We start from the raw sequence: 13,432 nt of genomic DNA, 5'->3' as shown, positions 1-13,432 counted from the left end.
AAGTAAACTAATTTTATTCTAACTTGATTTTTTAAAGATTTTATTGGATATATTCTTTTTAAACGAAACATTAAATTGGATTTACAGATGAAAAATACTAAATCACAATTACATTAAGTCTGGGACTCAGTTTTTAATAATTTAATTACAGAATTAGTTAATCTAAAACACTATATGTATAAATATAATGAAAGACCAGCATTACGAAAAAAAAAAATATGTAAAAAAAACACAAGAGATTAATTAAATATTACTACATGAACTATGACAGAATGTATTGCCATCATAATAATAATCAAATGAACTAACATATCACCTTAAAAATATTAGCAGAAAGGAGAAAATTAATGTCAGATTTTTAGCCTTGTAATATGTTTTTTATAAGCGACAGGAAATAGCAGGGTAAAAATTGTACGATCGGAGAATTATAAAATATAAATCATGAAACTACTTTTATTTTGATGCTTCTAAACACAACAAAAATGTACAATGTATCAGAATAATTTCACGTAGCGTTTAATAAGTCAATAGCAGGTGCCGGGTGATTGGAGAGGCTAAAGATTCGCAAACCGATAATTATGTTATGACTGAAACGTGCATTGCATAGTGTTGTATTGGAAGGAAATAAATATTTCTTTCGCGTGACTTATTCAAATTCGTTCCCGGTCAAATAACTCGAAAGATGGCTGAGAATTAATTCATTCGGATGACAGAAAAATCTATCGATATGTTTTTACAATCGAAATGTTCGAATGATTTCTTTCGAAGTCGCCCATCACTGTTATATAGCCGACTAAGTCAGTCGATGTTGTTAGTATAGAATTCCGAAAGTGCAGACAAGTATTGCGTAATCTCTATTTTGAGCAATTGGTAAGCTGTACGCGTTTCTTTCCGTAAAAAATTACTTAATACAGTGTAATTTATTTAAGCTTTGATTCGTAATAAAGTTACAATTTATATATATTTTTTTGCTTTATTACAAATGTTTTAATTTTTATTTTTCGATTTGCCCTTCTAATAGTTTATTAACATTGTTTTTATTTGATTATGGTCTTAAATTACAGCAATAAAAAAAGTTGTCTGTTTTATTTCTTATTATGGTTACTTTTATCATTGTGCCCTAAATAAGAACTACAGTTTGTATAAACGTTTTTAGGTAGCAAGTCCTTGAAAATCAACGAATACTATAATCAACATTTCAGATTGAGATTAACGTAATTTAATTTTATAAATATCGTCTGCTTTATGCTAGCAAACATTGGTGTGTAATTATTTATCTGTAAATTAATAATATGAAAGAAAGCCTTCTTTTTTTTTATTTGGGTTTTCTCTTAAGTTTATGTCAAGACTTTTATTAGATACTAGCAACCGGTTTTTCTGTTTGAGGCAAATCTTACTATAATTAATAGTTATGCCTTTTCTAATACTGTAATGTATGCTTTAAAAGTTTTTTCTTCATTAGGAAGATCACTGATGGAATGATAACTTGACATCCAGCTTGACTTATAGAAGGCTGAAATGTGTGTTATTGTTATTTTTAAATGTTGCAAATTTAACATGAATTTTTCACTTATGTTTTAAAGTTTCAAAATAAATTATTAATAATTTTTATGTATGCATTTATCAGTTTTGATTAATATATGCCCTTAGTGATTATTATATAATCTGTGATTGTATTATCTAGTCATTCATTGCAAACTTAAGTTAGTAAAAAAATATGCATTTAGTATCAAAAACGTTTTTTTTAATTGTTTTAAAACCACTTAGTAAGTACTTATTTGCTAACTTCAATTGTGTGTATTCTGAATTGCAATTAGCATACTGAAGGTTATTTTAATTATTATGGCTATTATAATATTAAAGCTATTAAGACGTAATTGCAAGATGGAATTAAACAACATTCAGTTAACTCATCTGATAACAATGCATTGTAAATTTTGTTTCTACAACGTTTCCTCTAGAGAAGCTTTTGTTGTTATATGTTATTACATATAACATGCCCAAATGGTTGACAACCTTTATTTTCAACAAATTCTTAGATCCTATTAATTAAGGCCCATATGAGTTCTATAGAATTACATGGGCAATGGTATAAAAGGTTCTAAATGTTTAGCAAATAGTGTTCACCTTAGTTTTTCACTATTCTATAACTGTAATGCACTGGTTCAGTTTCTATTAAATAAATACATATGTATACTTGTTTAATAACTGTTTAATATTTCTTATTAAAGTTGACATGTTTAATGTTATTTATATTGTATTTTATTTATAATTTATGAATGTGTGTGAACATGATTGTGAATTTTAAAAGTATAATAAATCTCAGCTGTAAATTAAGCCATCTGAATATATATCTTGATATAAAGAAGAAGACAAGGCAGTAACTATATTTATTTATAAAAAATAAAGAGGAAATGAAATATGAGACTGTCAAAAATCAAATAATGGTTTTTCCTTCCTTGACATTATAATAGAAATATTGCAAGTAATAACATTAACAATCTTTGATTGTAATGTCAAAAGTTGTAACAACATAATTTTAAATGTATATTATACAGTGTAGACACAAAAAAAAATTATTTACATAGTACTGTATGTTAACAAACAAGTTAACAATTGTGCCTATCAAATTAATTAACAATACAAATATAATATAATAGGATAATGTACTTGTACATAAACAAATAATATAATCATAATGTTATATCTTACAAAATAAAGTTGTGTACGTATTGCTATAAATACTATAATACAAATAAGTGTTTGAATCAGTGCTAAAATTGAACTGTAATCACACTCGTGGTACAGCAGTAATTTAATGAATATATATTTAATGAATAATGTATATTTAATGAATAATGGTCATAACGCTGATATAAATTGAACTTAATTTGGTTTACAATCCATATTGTCATACACATTTTTAAGTGATTATATAACTTGATCAATCTACAATGCGATCATAATCAGTTTGTACCTAAAGCCAGATAGATTTATGATATGTTTTTTTATGAATCTAACATGAAGGTGTATTCAATGGTCGGTATAATCTTGATATCATTGATGATAGATGTGTGTAAAATTGCCTTGGGCTACTAGTCCATGTGAATATATGAATAAACCATCTTAGTACTTATTTCTCTTTTTAGATTAGAGAGTAATAAGTAAATCATCTGTTTCACAATGAAATCCAATAAATAAAATGCATCCCAATAAATAAAATTATAATGTTCATGTGCATGTATATGTCTGTGTGTGTATAATTGTCTTGGGCACCTAGTCCACATGAGTATATAATGTATTGGGAAACCTAGTCCGCCTGAATATATAATAAATAAATAACTAAATAGTCTTATAATATAAATGTATGTGTTGTATGTTCGTGGATGTATGTGTCTATAATTGTTTTTGGGCACCTCATCCACATGAATATAATAAATAATTGTGTAAAACTGTAGATTCAATATGACAGTGGTTACAATTACCATAATATAATTATGCATCTAAGGTTATAACAATACAATACTCAATAACATAAACACATCAAGAAATTACAAACAAATGAAGTTATATAATTCAGTACAATAAATATCAAATCAAATGAGATATTCCATAAACTTTATTATGACCTTAAAAAATATTTTATTTCTTATTTAAAAATGAATATTGTTTAACCTAATCATTAAATTGGTAATAAGTATAATTTAATAATAAGTCTTATATGAGTGTAATTTATAAATAGGTCTTCTTATTGACCATTAATGTATGTATATTAGCAACCATAACTAGGTTGTTGGAAACCTGTTAAATCTGAGTGCATTTCTTTATTTCCATTCCATAATGAAGAATTTTCTTTAATGAGTAATACTAAATCTGTAACATAAAGGTTAGGAGAAGGAAAACAGTTATGCAATAAATGGCGTTTGTTGCAAATAGATTGCATTGTTATAGATAATATATTCTTTAGCAGTATGTACATGAACAACCTTTTAGTATTGGGTTCAAAATAAAGACGTGAGTAGACAGTGTATGAGAAAGTGTCCTAATGATAGTGGTTCAGTAACTTTGTATAAGTAGTAAAAATATGATAGAACTTGAAACAGGTGTCTAATTGTTCAAATGGTGTATAATTCATGAGGACAGGAATTGTCTGTTCTATTATGCAATACATATGATAATTGACACCTTTGATTGCAATCTCCCATGAATCACCAAAATGGGAATAAGAGTGATGTATAACTTAATTAAAGTTTCAAATCTCTGCATGTCATAATGAATTATTTAGAGTTTCGGACCTCTGCCCGCCATAAATTATTATTAGTTTGATTAAGGCTATTGCGTAAGCAGAAAATGTTGGTAAAGGAAATATTCGAGAAAGTGGTAGGTGTGTCCAAGATGTTGAATCTGGGTTTTGCTCAAATTATAAGAGCATTTTAACATTTGTCCTTTTTTAATAAAACACAATTCTTATTCGTTATTAGAGTGAGTAAATATAATACAATGTCATTCTTTGAATCAGAAGAATTTCCATGTATTAATTTATAGCGATTAAATATATTTAAATACTTAGATGGAATCAAGTCATAAATACAAATAAAAACTGAAATTAAAATAGATCGTGAACCAATTCTACAGAATTAATTTCTGTTCACTATACACTTCCATCAATGAATCTCGATTCAACAATAACAAGGCAGTATCATCTATAATTTGAACGTCAAATGAGTCTAGCAGATCTGTAGTTAAACCAGTAATTGCATCAAGCTTGATGCCAAATCTTTAATTATACATTTCATTAATGCATTCAATAACCTACCAGTGACAGAGTCAAATTCTGTTCTTAGTTCATTATCAACATCACACGTTCTAACATTTTTTTGTTATTGTACCAAGTGTATAGATTAATGCTTAACTTATTGTAATATTATCTGGAGCTGGTGTAATACAAGTAATGAATTAACTGCCTTAATAATACTTAGAGATTTTATATTATTTTCTTATTTAAAATCATTGGATGATTTGTTAATATTATTTTTATCAATTACTCCATTTACTAATTTTTGTTGTTGTTTATATCTACATTATATATAACTGACATTCAGATGTATTAATACCATTAGTAATAGTAGAAGTAGCTATATTCAAAATATCATTTCTGTTTCTGTTATTATTATTATGAATAGCATTGTTGTTAATAGAAGTAGTAGTTTTCTTATGTTCCAAAAATATGGTTTCTGTTGTTGATATTTTTTCTTATTATATTTAAATGTTGGTATTGTATATGTGAATTCAAATCAGTTTGTTTTTATACATTTCTCTTTTTAGATTAGAGAGTAATAAGTAAATCATCTGTTTCACAATGATGCTGTATATCCTTAATAAGTTGATCTTTAGAAAGAAATATTGCAGGACATAACTAACAGTAATTAAAGAATGGTTCAGCTAAAATTATGTTGTCAACTACATTTTCAGAAATAATTTTTGAGTAAATATAGTTTTATGTAATTATCGTCTGCATATAAACCATTCAAATAGTTTTGGAACAGTTCCTTATGATGTAATAATTTATTAGAATATTTCTTGCGTAAATAAATTGCATTTTTATTTTTTAAACATAACATATTTGGCGTTCAATGTATATTGTTGTCAACCAGATTGTTTGTGGATGTTTATGGATAAACATTTCTAACTTCATCCACAAATACGACTATTCATCAGTCACGATAGTAAGCATAGTTTCATTAATCCTTTCTTCTCTATAAGTGATTTTTCTACCTCATCTTATTATTATTACTCATCAATAATCTGACCTTATAGAGTCATTTTTAATAATTTACTAGAATATTGGAATCAGTATCCTTTATCGAATGATTTACTAATTGATTCATCAGGTGGTTCATTGATTTGTTCAGCATTTTTATCCTCGTACATCAGGTCATCATCATCATTCATGAAGGTAAACATTACCCAAAGTTTTAGAGTTAATTTTAATTGTTATTAAATGATTCAGATGGCGTTTATGCTATGTTTACTATAAAATGTTCAAATATTTATTTTTTACATTTTCCTTCATCAATCATTCCATTAGCTCGATTGAATGAATCCAAAATCAAATTAACTTCAATACCTTTATTGATGACTCTACTGATATTCATTAGAATATCATTAGTAGTAATATCAGTACAACTTCAACCTGATATTCATGAAAAATAATCTTTTCATTAAATTTTAAATTATATTCATTTGTCATTTTATTTTTAGAAGTGTTTAAAGAATGTTCAAGTTTTTATTATTAGTGTAATTTTATATATACTTTTTTGTTCATTAATACTTAAAATTGAATTTCTTATTATAATTAAATCTTAAATTTTTACTTCTCATTAATTTTTCAATATTTTTAATTTATCATGTACATTAAATAATGTATTAATATTTTTATCTGGAAAGAAAACTGGACTATTGCCTTTATGAAATGTTTCATCTGTATAAGAAGCTGGCCAATTTGAAAGTTTGCAGTAACAATTAAAATTTGATCATATATTCAACTTACTATGAGTAAACTGTTGATACCAAATTTAGAGACCACTTGTAATTTCTGAACTGAAATTTAAAGTTCCAGTCTTCATAATTAACTTGATAACAATTATATAAACTTTCATTAATAGCTATTCGCAAGCAATATTTGGTATGTTTGTAATCTTAATATATTAAGATTACTCTTGCTATACCACAGTAATGTAATTATTAAGCATATTATTATTATTACTTTTTGTTTTCTGATTCAATTGTTTATTTCATTAGATTTCTCTATAGATGTTACTCTCTTTCTTTATCTAATGACTGTGAATCTGTAGAAACAACAGCAGTTGAGGTAGTGGATTAGAAGTAACAGGATTGTTTAATAATTGATGGTTTTCTGCGTTTATTAATGTCCCTTTTATTAGAAAAGGGACAAAATTTATTAGAAAGATTAGTATAATTTTCACAAACAATAGCTAATAATGCTTCTGAAGCCTTTTTATGTGGAATTCTGAAATCTTTGCATTATAAGACAATACGTACAAATAAATTGAAGAATTGTAAGTTATTATTATTATTATTATTATTATTTAAAACTAGAGATTCAGTTTCAAATTTAACAGATTTTTGAAATACAGCATCAGAATCTTCATTCACTTTTTCTTCAGTAAATTGAGCAGCAGTTTTATAAATGTTATTCATAAGGTCCTCATGAATTTCTTCCATTACATTAAATGAGGATGCGGGTGATATTAAATCTACTACACTGAATTCTTTACACTTAACTTCCTGTTGACTATCAAACTTGTATAACCTAATGCTTATAATTTTTTTTCTTATGGATATATTTAAAAATCCTTTATGTTATTATAATTACAGCCACTAACATTATTATCTTTATAATCATTGTTATGTAATTTATACTTTGTATTTTGTTTACCCTTTTTGATAAATTGACTGTTTTATTACTGATAATTATATTTAATTTCATATCTTTATAATTGTTATAGTGACACAAAACACTCGTGACATGACAATTATTTCTTGTTCATAATATACAAAAGCCTTAAGTTAATATATATCGTAACAATATAAATACAAGTCACATAAAATAACCAATAAATCACCTAAATCAAAACAATAGTAATTAAATATAAAATTAATTAAAACGATATTACTTTCGTGATGTAAAGATATCCGTTGTTGTGAATCCAAGTCCAATTGTGTAACATTTATAGCTTAAATAATTCCTTTTTTGTATTAATCATGTTTAAATAGTTAAACATTAATCATGTTTGTATTAATCATGCTTTGAAGAATTAAAACTTGGTGAATATTTAGTTAATAATTTTAAGAATAACACTACCAAAATGTGGGAGAACCAAAATGTTTTCACCTCAGTTTCCCACTATTCTATTTCTGTAATGCACTGGTTCAGTTTCTATAGTAAATACATATTTACAGCAGAAATTTTTTGGTTTAATATTCCTTATTGAAGTTTAGATGTTTCATTTATTTTTATGTTTAATGATATTTACATTGCTGTATTTTATTTATAATGTATGAATGTAAAATGACTGTATGAATGCAAAAAGTATTCTAAACAACATAATGAAAAATAATGAAGTATAATAAATCTCAGCTATAGCCGGCCTCCATGGTGCGAGTGGTAGCATCTCGGCCTTTCATCCATAGGTCCCAGATTTGAATCCTGGTCAGGCTTGGCATTTTCACACACGCTACAAATCATTCATCTCATCCTCTAAAGCAATACTTAATGGTGGTGCTGGAGGTTAAAAAAAATCTCAGCTGTAAATTAAGCCAACTTTATATAAAGAAGATGACGAGATGGTAATTATATTTATTTATAAGAAATAAACAGGAAATGAAATATGAGACTGAACACTAACTAATTATTTTTGCTAGAAATTTATGAAGTTCCTGTACATCAGTCCATGCTTATCTTTAATATACTGAAAGTCATGAATTTTATCTGTAAATTTGTATAATATTATTCTATATTCCATATGAATTTTCTCAGTTATTCTTTTCTCTTTGGTTAATCAGTTTTTCATCAAGATAAATTATTGGTCTAGAGTTTTTTCTTGCCTCATGTCATGCATTTTTCTTAAAATTATTGCAGTCACACATTATCGTGTCTTTCTGTTAGAAACTTCTTTCCATTACACTTTCATTGTCTGAATCCAATATTTTTTAAATCGAATTAATTCCAATTTTATCTTTTAACTTTTCTCTTACATCGTTGCACATAGGTAATGATGAGACTCAAGAACTGAATATTGGACAACATCTTTATTAAAACCATTCAGAGAAGTTAACATATTTTTGTGATAGAGTATTTTCTTTTTAATGGTTTAAATAAAGATCTTTTCGCTTCTCTATTAGTTGCAACATTTTGATTGGCTTCAGCACAGATCTTCTCTGTTGTTTGGACTGATAACAAGTACATAATTTTGTTTCTTGAAAGAAATAATAGTAATTGTAACACACATATAGAATCATATTATTTCTAATCCATATAAATTCCTTTAAATAATAATAACAATGCTCTATTTGTTTTTTAAATGTACATGAAAAAAAAAATACTTGAATTATGCATTAGACTGGATGCTTATGAAACTTCAATTGGAACTGGAGTGCAATGAAAACATTTACAGAAAAAGATAATTAAAGAAAAATATAACAGCGCACGAAATAAAATAATGTATGAAAAACAGCCCAACTCCCAGACCATCTGTGAGCAAATTAATCACATCCATGATTACATTATACCATTTATAAACCATACATTTAAATTTTGTGGGAGAAAATGAAAACGAGAAAAGTGAGAATAGGAATGACATGGCCATGAGTAACTTGTGAAATGAGGATCACAATATGTTGATGGTCTGATGAAATAGCTGGAAAGGCTAGACAGACAATGTGCGTGCTTTTAGCTGACAAACTGGTTTTAAGAAGGCTGCATCATGAATTAAACAAAAAACCTTTTACAGTAGAAAACAAAAGAAAGTAGCTGATTATTTTTTTAACAATATGAAATATATACATTGTATACATTAAAAAATTAATTTTGTTTGTAATTTTCACAGTATTTTATATTTCCTCTAGGATTTTCATAGTTCATTTGAATGTTATTTGTGCTCTTCCTAGCACTATTATTCTAGCATTCATAGTTGACATGTTCCAGTGTACCTCCATTTATAGAGTCCGAAACTCATCAACTAGGAATATTAGAATGGCATACTAGGAGAGGTAGAAAATAACACTCAGATCAGTTGTATTTGTAATGTTCAAAATTTCATATTTTATCTTAAAAAGACTGAATATTTAAGGTATGATAAAAACAATTGTTTTTCTGTTTCAATTGGGCAATAATCTTATTTTATAATCTACATTATTTCAGTATGTACTTAAAAAGACTGATTAGTTAAGATATATTATATTTAACAAAATATTTTTATCTTGTTAATGTAATAATTTTAACATAATTATTTTTAGCAATATAGCATAGTTAATGTTAAATTTTGTAAATTTATTTTTGTTTCTCCCAATGTTCATATTAACCGTGAATCTCAAGCCGTAATCCATTACTGCTGACAATTGGAAATTTATTGTTTAATGAAGTAATATAATCCTGTAATTACTGGTAACCAGGATCAGGAAAATCATTATGAACCATTGCTATTGTAATGACTAAATTAATATTACTTAACAATGTTACTTAATTAAAAGCCTAGATTTTCCTATAAAAGTTCTTTTAATTGAACATTGGATTCTCAGTGATTCTTCTTGAAATTTCAATTTAAAAAGCACAAAACCGCAACTCAGTGTAGTTTTTAGAAACATCAATATATACATGTACTGATGTCATAGTAATATAATAATGAATAAGTAATAAATAATTTTACAAAACTATATGTTATCAAAATGTTAAATAATTTCTTCAGTATAACATTGTAATTACTGTTATATAACTGCTTTTGCTACCGTGTTGTTTTTGTATAATATCTTATACTTCAAGTGGATTAGCTTCAACAAAAACAATGGTTACTAAAGGGAATAAGTATGAAAATCTACAGCTTGTGAAAAGTGGAATTTAAACCTGAATCCAGAGTTTCCAGATGTAATGAAAATGTTACTATTCCTCTTGGAGGTCAGCTCATTGTGTTAAAGTACATCTCATTTCTTACAAATGCACACATCTCTTGCGCTTGACTTAAGAATGTAGGATTTCAACCCATTCTCTTCATTAAGTGTAATTGGTCAAAATTCAAGTTAACTGTTTGTTATTAAAATACTAACATACTTTTGCATCGAAAACAATAACAGTTTGTAGTGCAGAGAGATTTATATATTATCAACAAATACCTTATTTAGTTTAGAGTATAGAGTTTAAGTAAACAAACTGTGTACAAGTGTTCAGGCAGCCAGTTCACAAGCATCCTTTAAATCCTGAAGCGTATAAAAGAAAGTATGCGACGTTAACATTCAGTTACCCCACGCTATACGTTATAAATTATTATATATATTTTAAACTTAAATATATTAAGACATTTTATTTGAGTTTTTTAACTTGTGAAATTGTCAATTGTCCACAAACAGCAAAATTTCACTAATATCTTGATTAAATTTCTATGATAAACAAATAATAAATTCAGTTCAGTTTTCATCATCTGATTGCAATAAATCCATAGTGCTGTCACTATTAATAGATACAATGGAAGGCTCAATTTTGTTTTCTATTATATTATCTAATTCTCAATAATTTGGTTCAATAGTATCCGTTAAATATTTTATACAGTTTTCCATTCCTGCTAGCCTGTTTTATTGATAGCTTTTAAACGTAAATTTTTAACATCAGATATTTTAAAAGCAGTATTTTCTGACGCTATGTAACTTTTGATTTTCCCCCAAATTAACTCAATTGAGTTGAGTATACAATGATAGGGAGATAATCAAAGCATGGTTTTGCCAGTGGATCTTGTTAACTCATCAATTTTATACACATTAAAATTACTTTTAATACGAGAAACTCTTTGCAATAATTGAATCTTAAGTTATCCTTTACAGAAATCACCCCTTTTGAACTAAGCCACATTTTGATATCATTCTTTTTCCAAGACACGGCTGAAATTCTTTCCTTTTTAGACGAATGAAAAGAGGCATTCTCTGAGACAGAAACCTAATTATCTTCTAGAGGAGATAACATAGCTAAACCATTTCTCAATAAATAAAATTTATGTACTTTTTTACAAATCGTGTTTTTATCGTAATTATCTACTTTTTCTTCAATTGCCCTTCAGGTTTTTGTTTTTTTTTAGGAAACCATAATTCATTAGTAGATTCATACCCACGAATAAATTGAACACTGAAGCAGCACAACTTCCACTTATGTTAGCTGTTTATTAACGACATCTGAAATCAATGCAGTTAGATTACTCTGTAATTCGCTTTTGTAAGCATTTAAAATGATGAGTTTTTCTGCACGACTTAAGGGTTTTTTCATGGCCTTTTTTTCAGAGAAGATATCAATAATCGTGCACTACTATCAGTTTAATCTGTGTTATACATGGTGTCAAAATAATGGTATAACTAAAGTCATACAAACATAGATCTAGGAATACACTACATTCACATTACAGTAAACTTAAAAAAATTGCATTATATTAACTTTAAATAACATTAGAGTAAATATAAATAACAGAAACATAAATACTGAACACGAGAACAAAAGATGATCATATGAAAAGATAAAGTGTTTTAATAGAACTTAGAAGACATAACTTTAAATAAACTTTTGATTATATTGACTACTGTATGACAAATTAATTATACGGTGACTATATATTAGTAATGATTATAATATTGTATATAGATACTGCCACATTGTGAATCTGCACAGATGCAATGGCTGTGACTCAACAGAATCATGATGAACTTACTCATACAAAGACAATGTTTGTTTGTTCTTCCTATAAGCAATAATAATATGCTTTCACATACATAATATTATATTACTTGTTAGCAGGATTAAATTTGATCATATGTATTATATAACTATACATTAAAAATAAAATTTTCAAGTAATTTTTTTTTTGTTGCAATTATTCAGCTATTGTACCAAAAGATAATATTATAATCTTTGAGTATTTGTAATGTTCCACCTGGACTCAAGTATTTTTAAATGTTAAATTAATCCAATATTAGATAAGAATGAATGTATTGAATTTCTTCTATTAAAAGATTTAATTCTAAAAATGTATCTTTTTCTTTTTAAATGTATTTAATTATGCTCACCAATATTATTTTTTATATGGTTTCATTTTAGCATCTTTATCAACTGCAAGGAACATTTTCAAAACCTGATGGGTATTGATAGATTAAGGGAATTATTGTTGTAATAAATCTTTAGTACTTAAGATTTTATGTATTTACCATGAATTACACTAATTATTTGATCAGATATCTCAGTGATTTAATAATTATTTAATCACTTAACTTAAAGCCAGGATAGTTAGAACTAACCATTTATTAAGTTTTATAATTTGATACCTATCAGTATAAAGGAAAACACAAAATTAAAGGTCTTACTATATAATTAATCTTAATATAAAACACTCTTTACTAATTACCCTTGAGTAATAAGTTTATGACATCTAAGATCACATTGCCTTTAGAGTAATTTTCTCTTATTATCACCTTCTCGTTTGCCTGCTTTAGATTATTTGTTAGAAATATATATTACTATAAATGATCTGTAATGTTATTTGGTTTTAGTTTTATTGGATTTACATAATTATAATACTCGTCCTGCGTAAGACAGTAAGTTGCAGTTTCTTTGATCTGATGTGTCCTATAACACCTCAATTTTTCAGAGTAGTATCCTGGAAAT

General features: G+C 26.5%; 1 protein-coding gene across 1 annotated transcript in view; it reads left to right on the top strand.

Moving 5' to 3' along the window:
- The first annotated feature begins 778 nt into the window (after positions 1–778).
- Positions 779–13,432, top strand: part of LOC142329246 (LITAF domain-containing protein) — a 38,540-nt gene continuing 25,886 nt past the window's right edge. The window contains exon 1 of the mRNA XM_075373655.1: positions 779–870. The gene's annotated coding sequence lies outside the window, so the exon portion shown is untranslated. The remainder of the gene's footprint in view (positions 871–13,432) is intronic.

Source organism: Lycorma delicatula, chromosome 8 (genome assembly GCF_047948215.1).
Source record: "Lycorma delicatula isolate Av1 chromosome 8, ASM4794821v1, whole genome shotgun sequence".
Taxonomy (NCBI): Eukaryota; Metazoa; Arthropoda; class Insecta; order Hemiptera; family Fulgoridae; genus Lycorma; species Lycorma delicatula.
The sequence above is the reverse complement of the archived record's forward strand: the minus strand, read 5'-3'. Positions and strand labels throughout refer to the sequence as shown.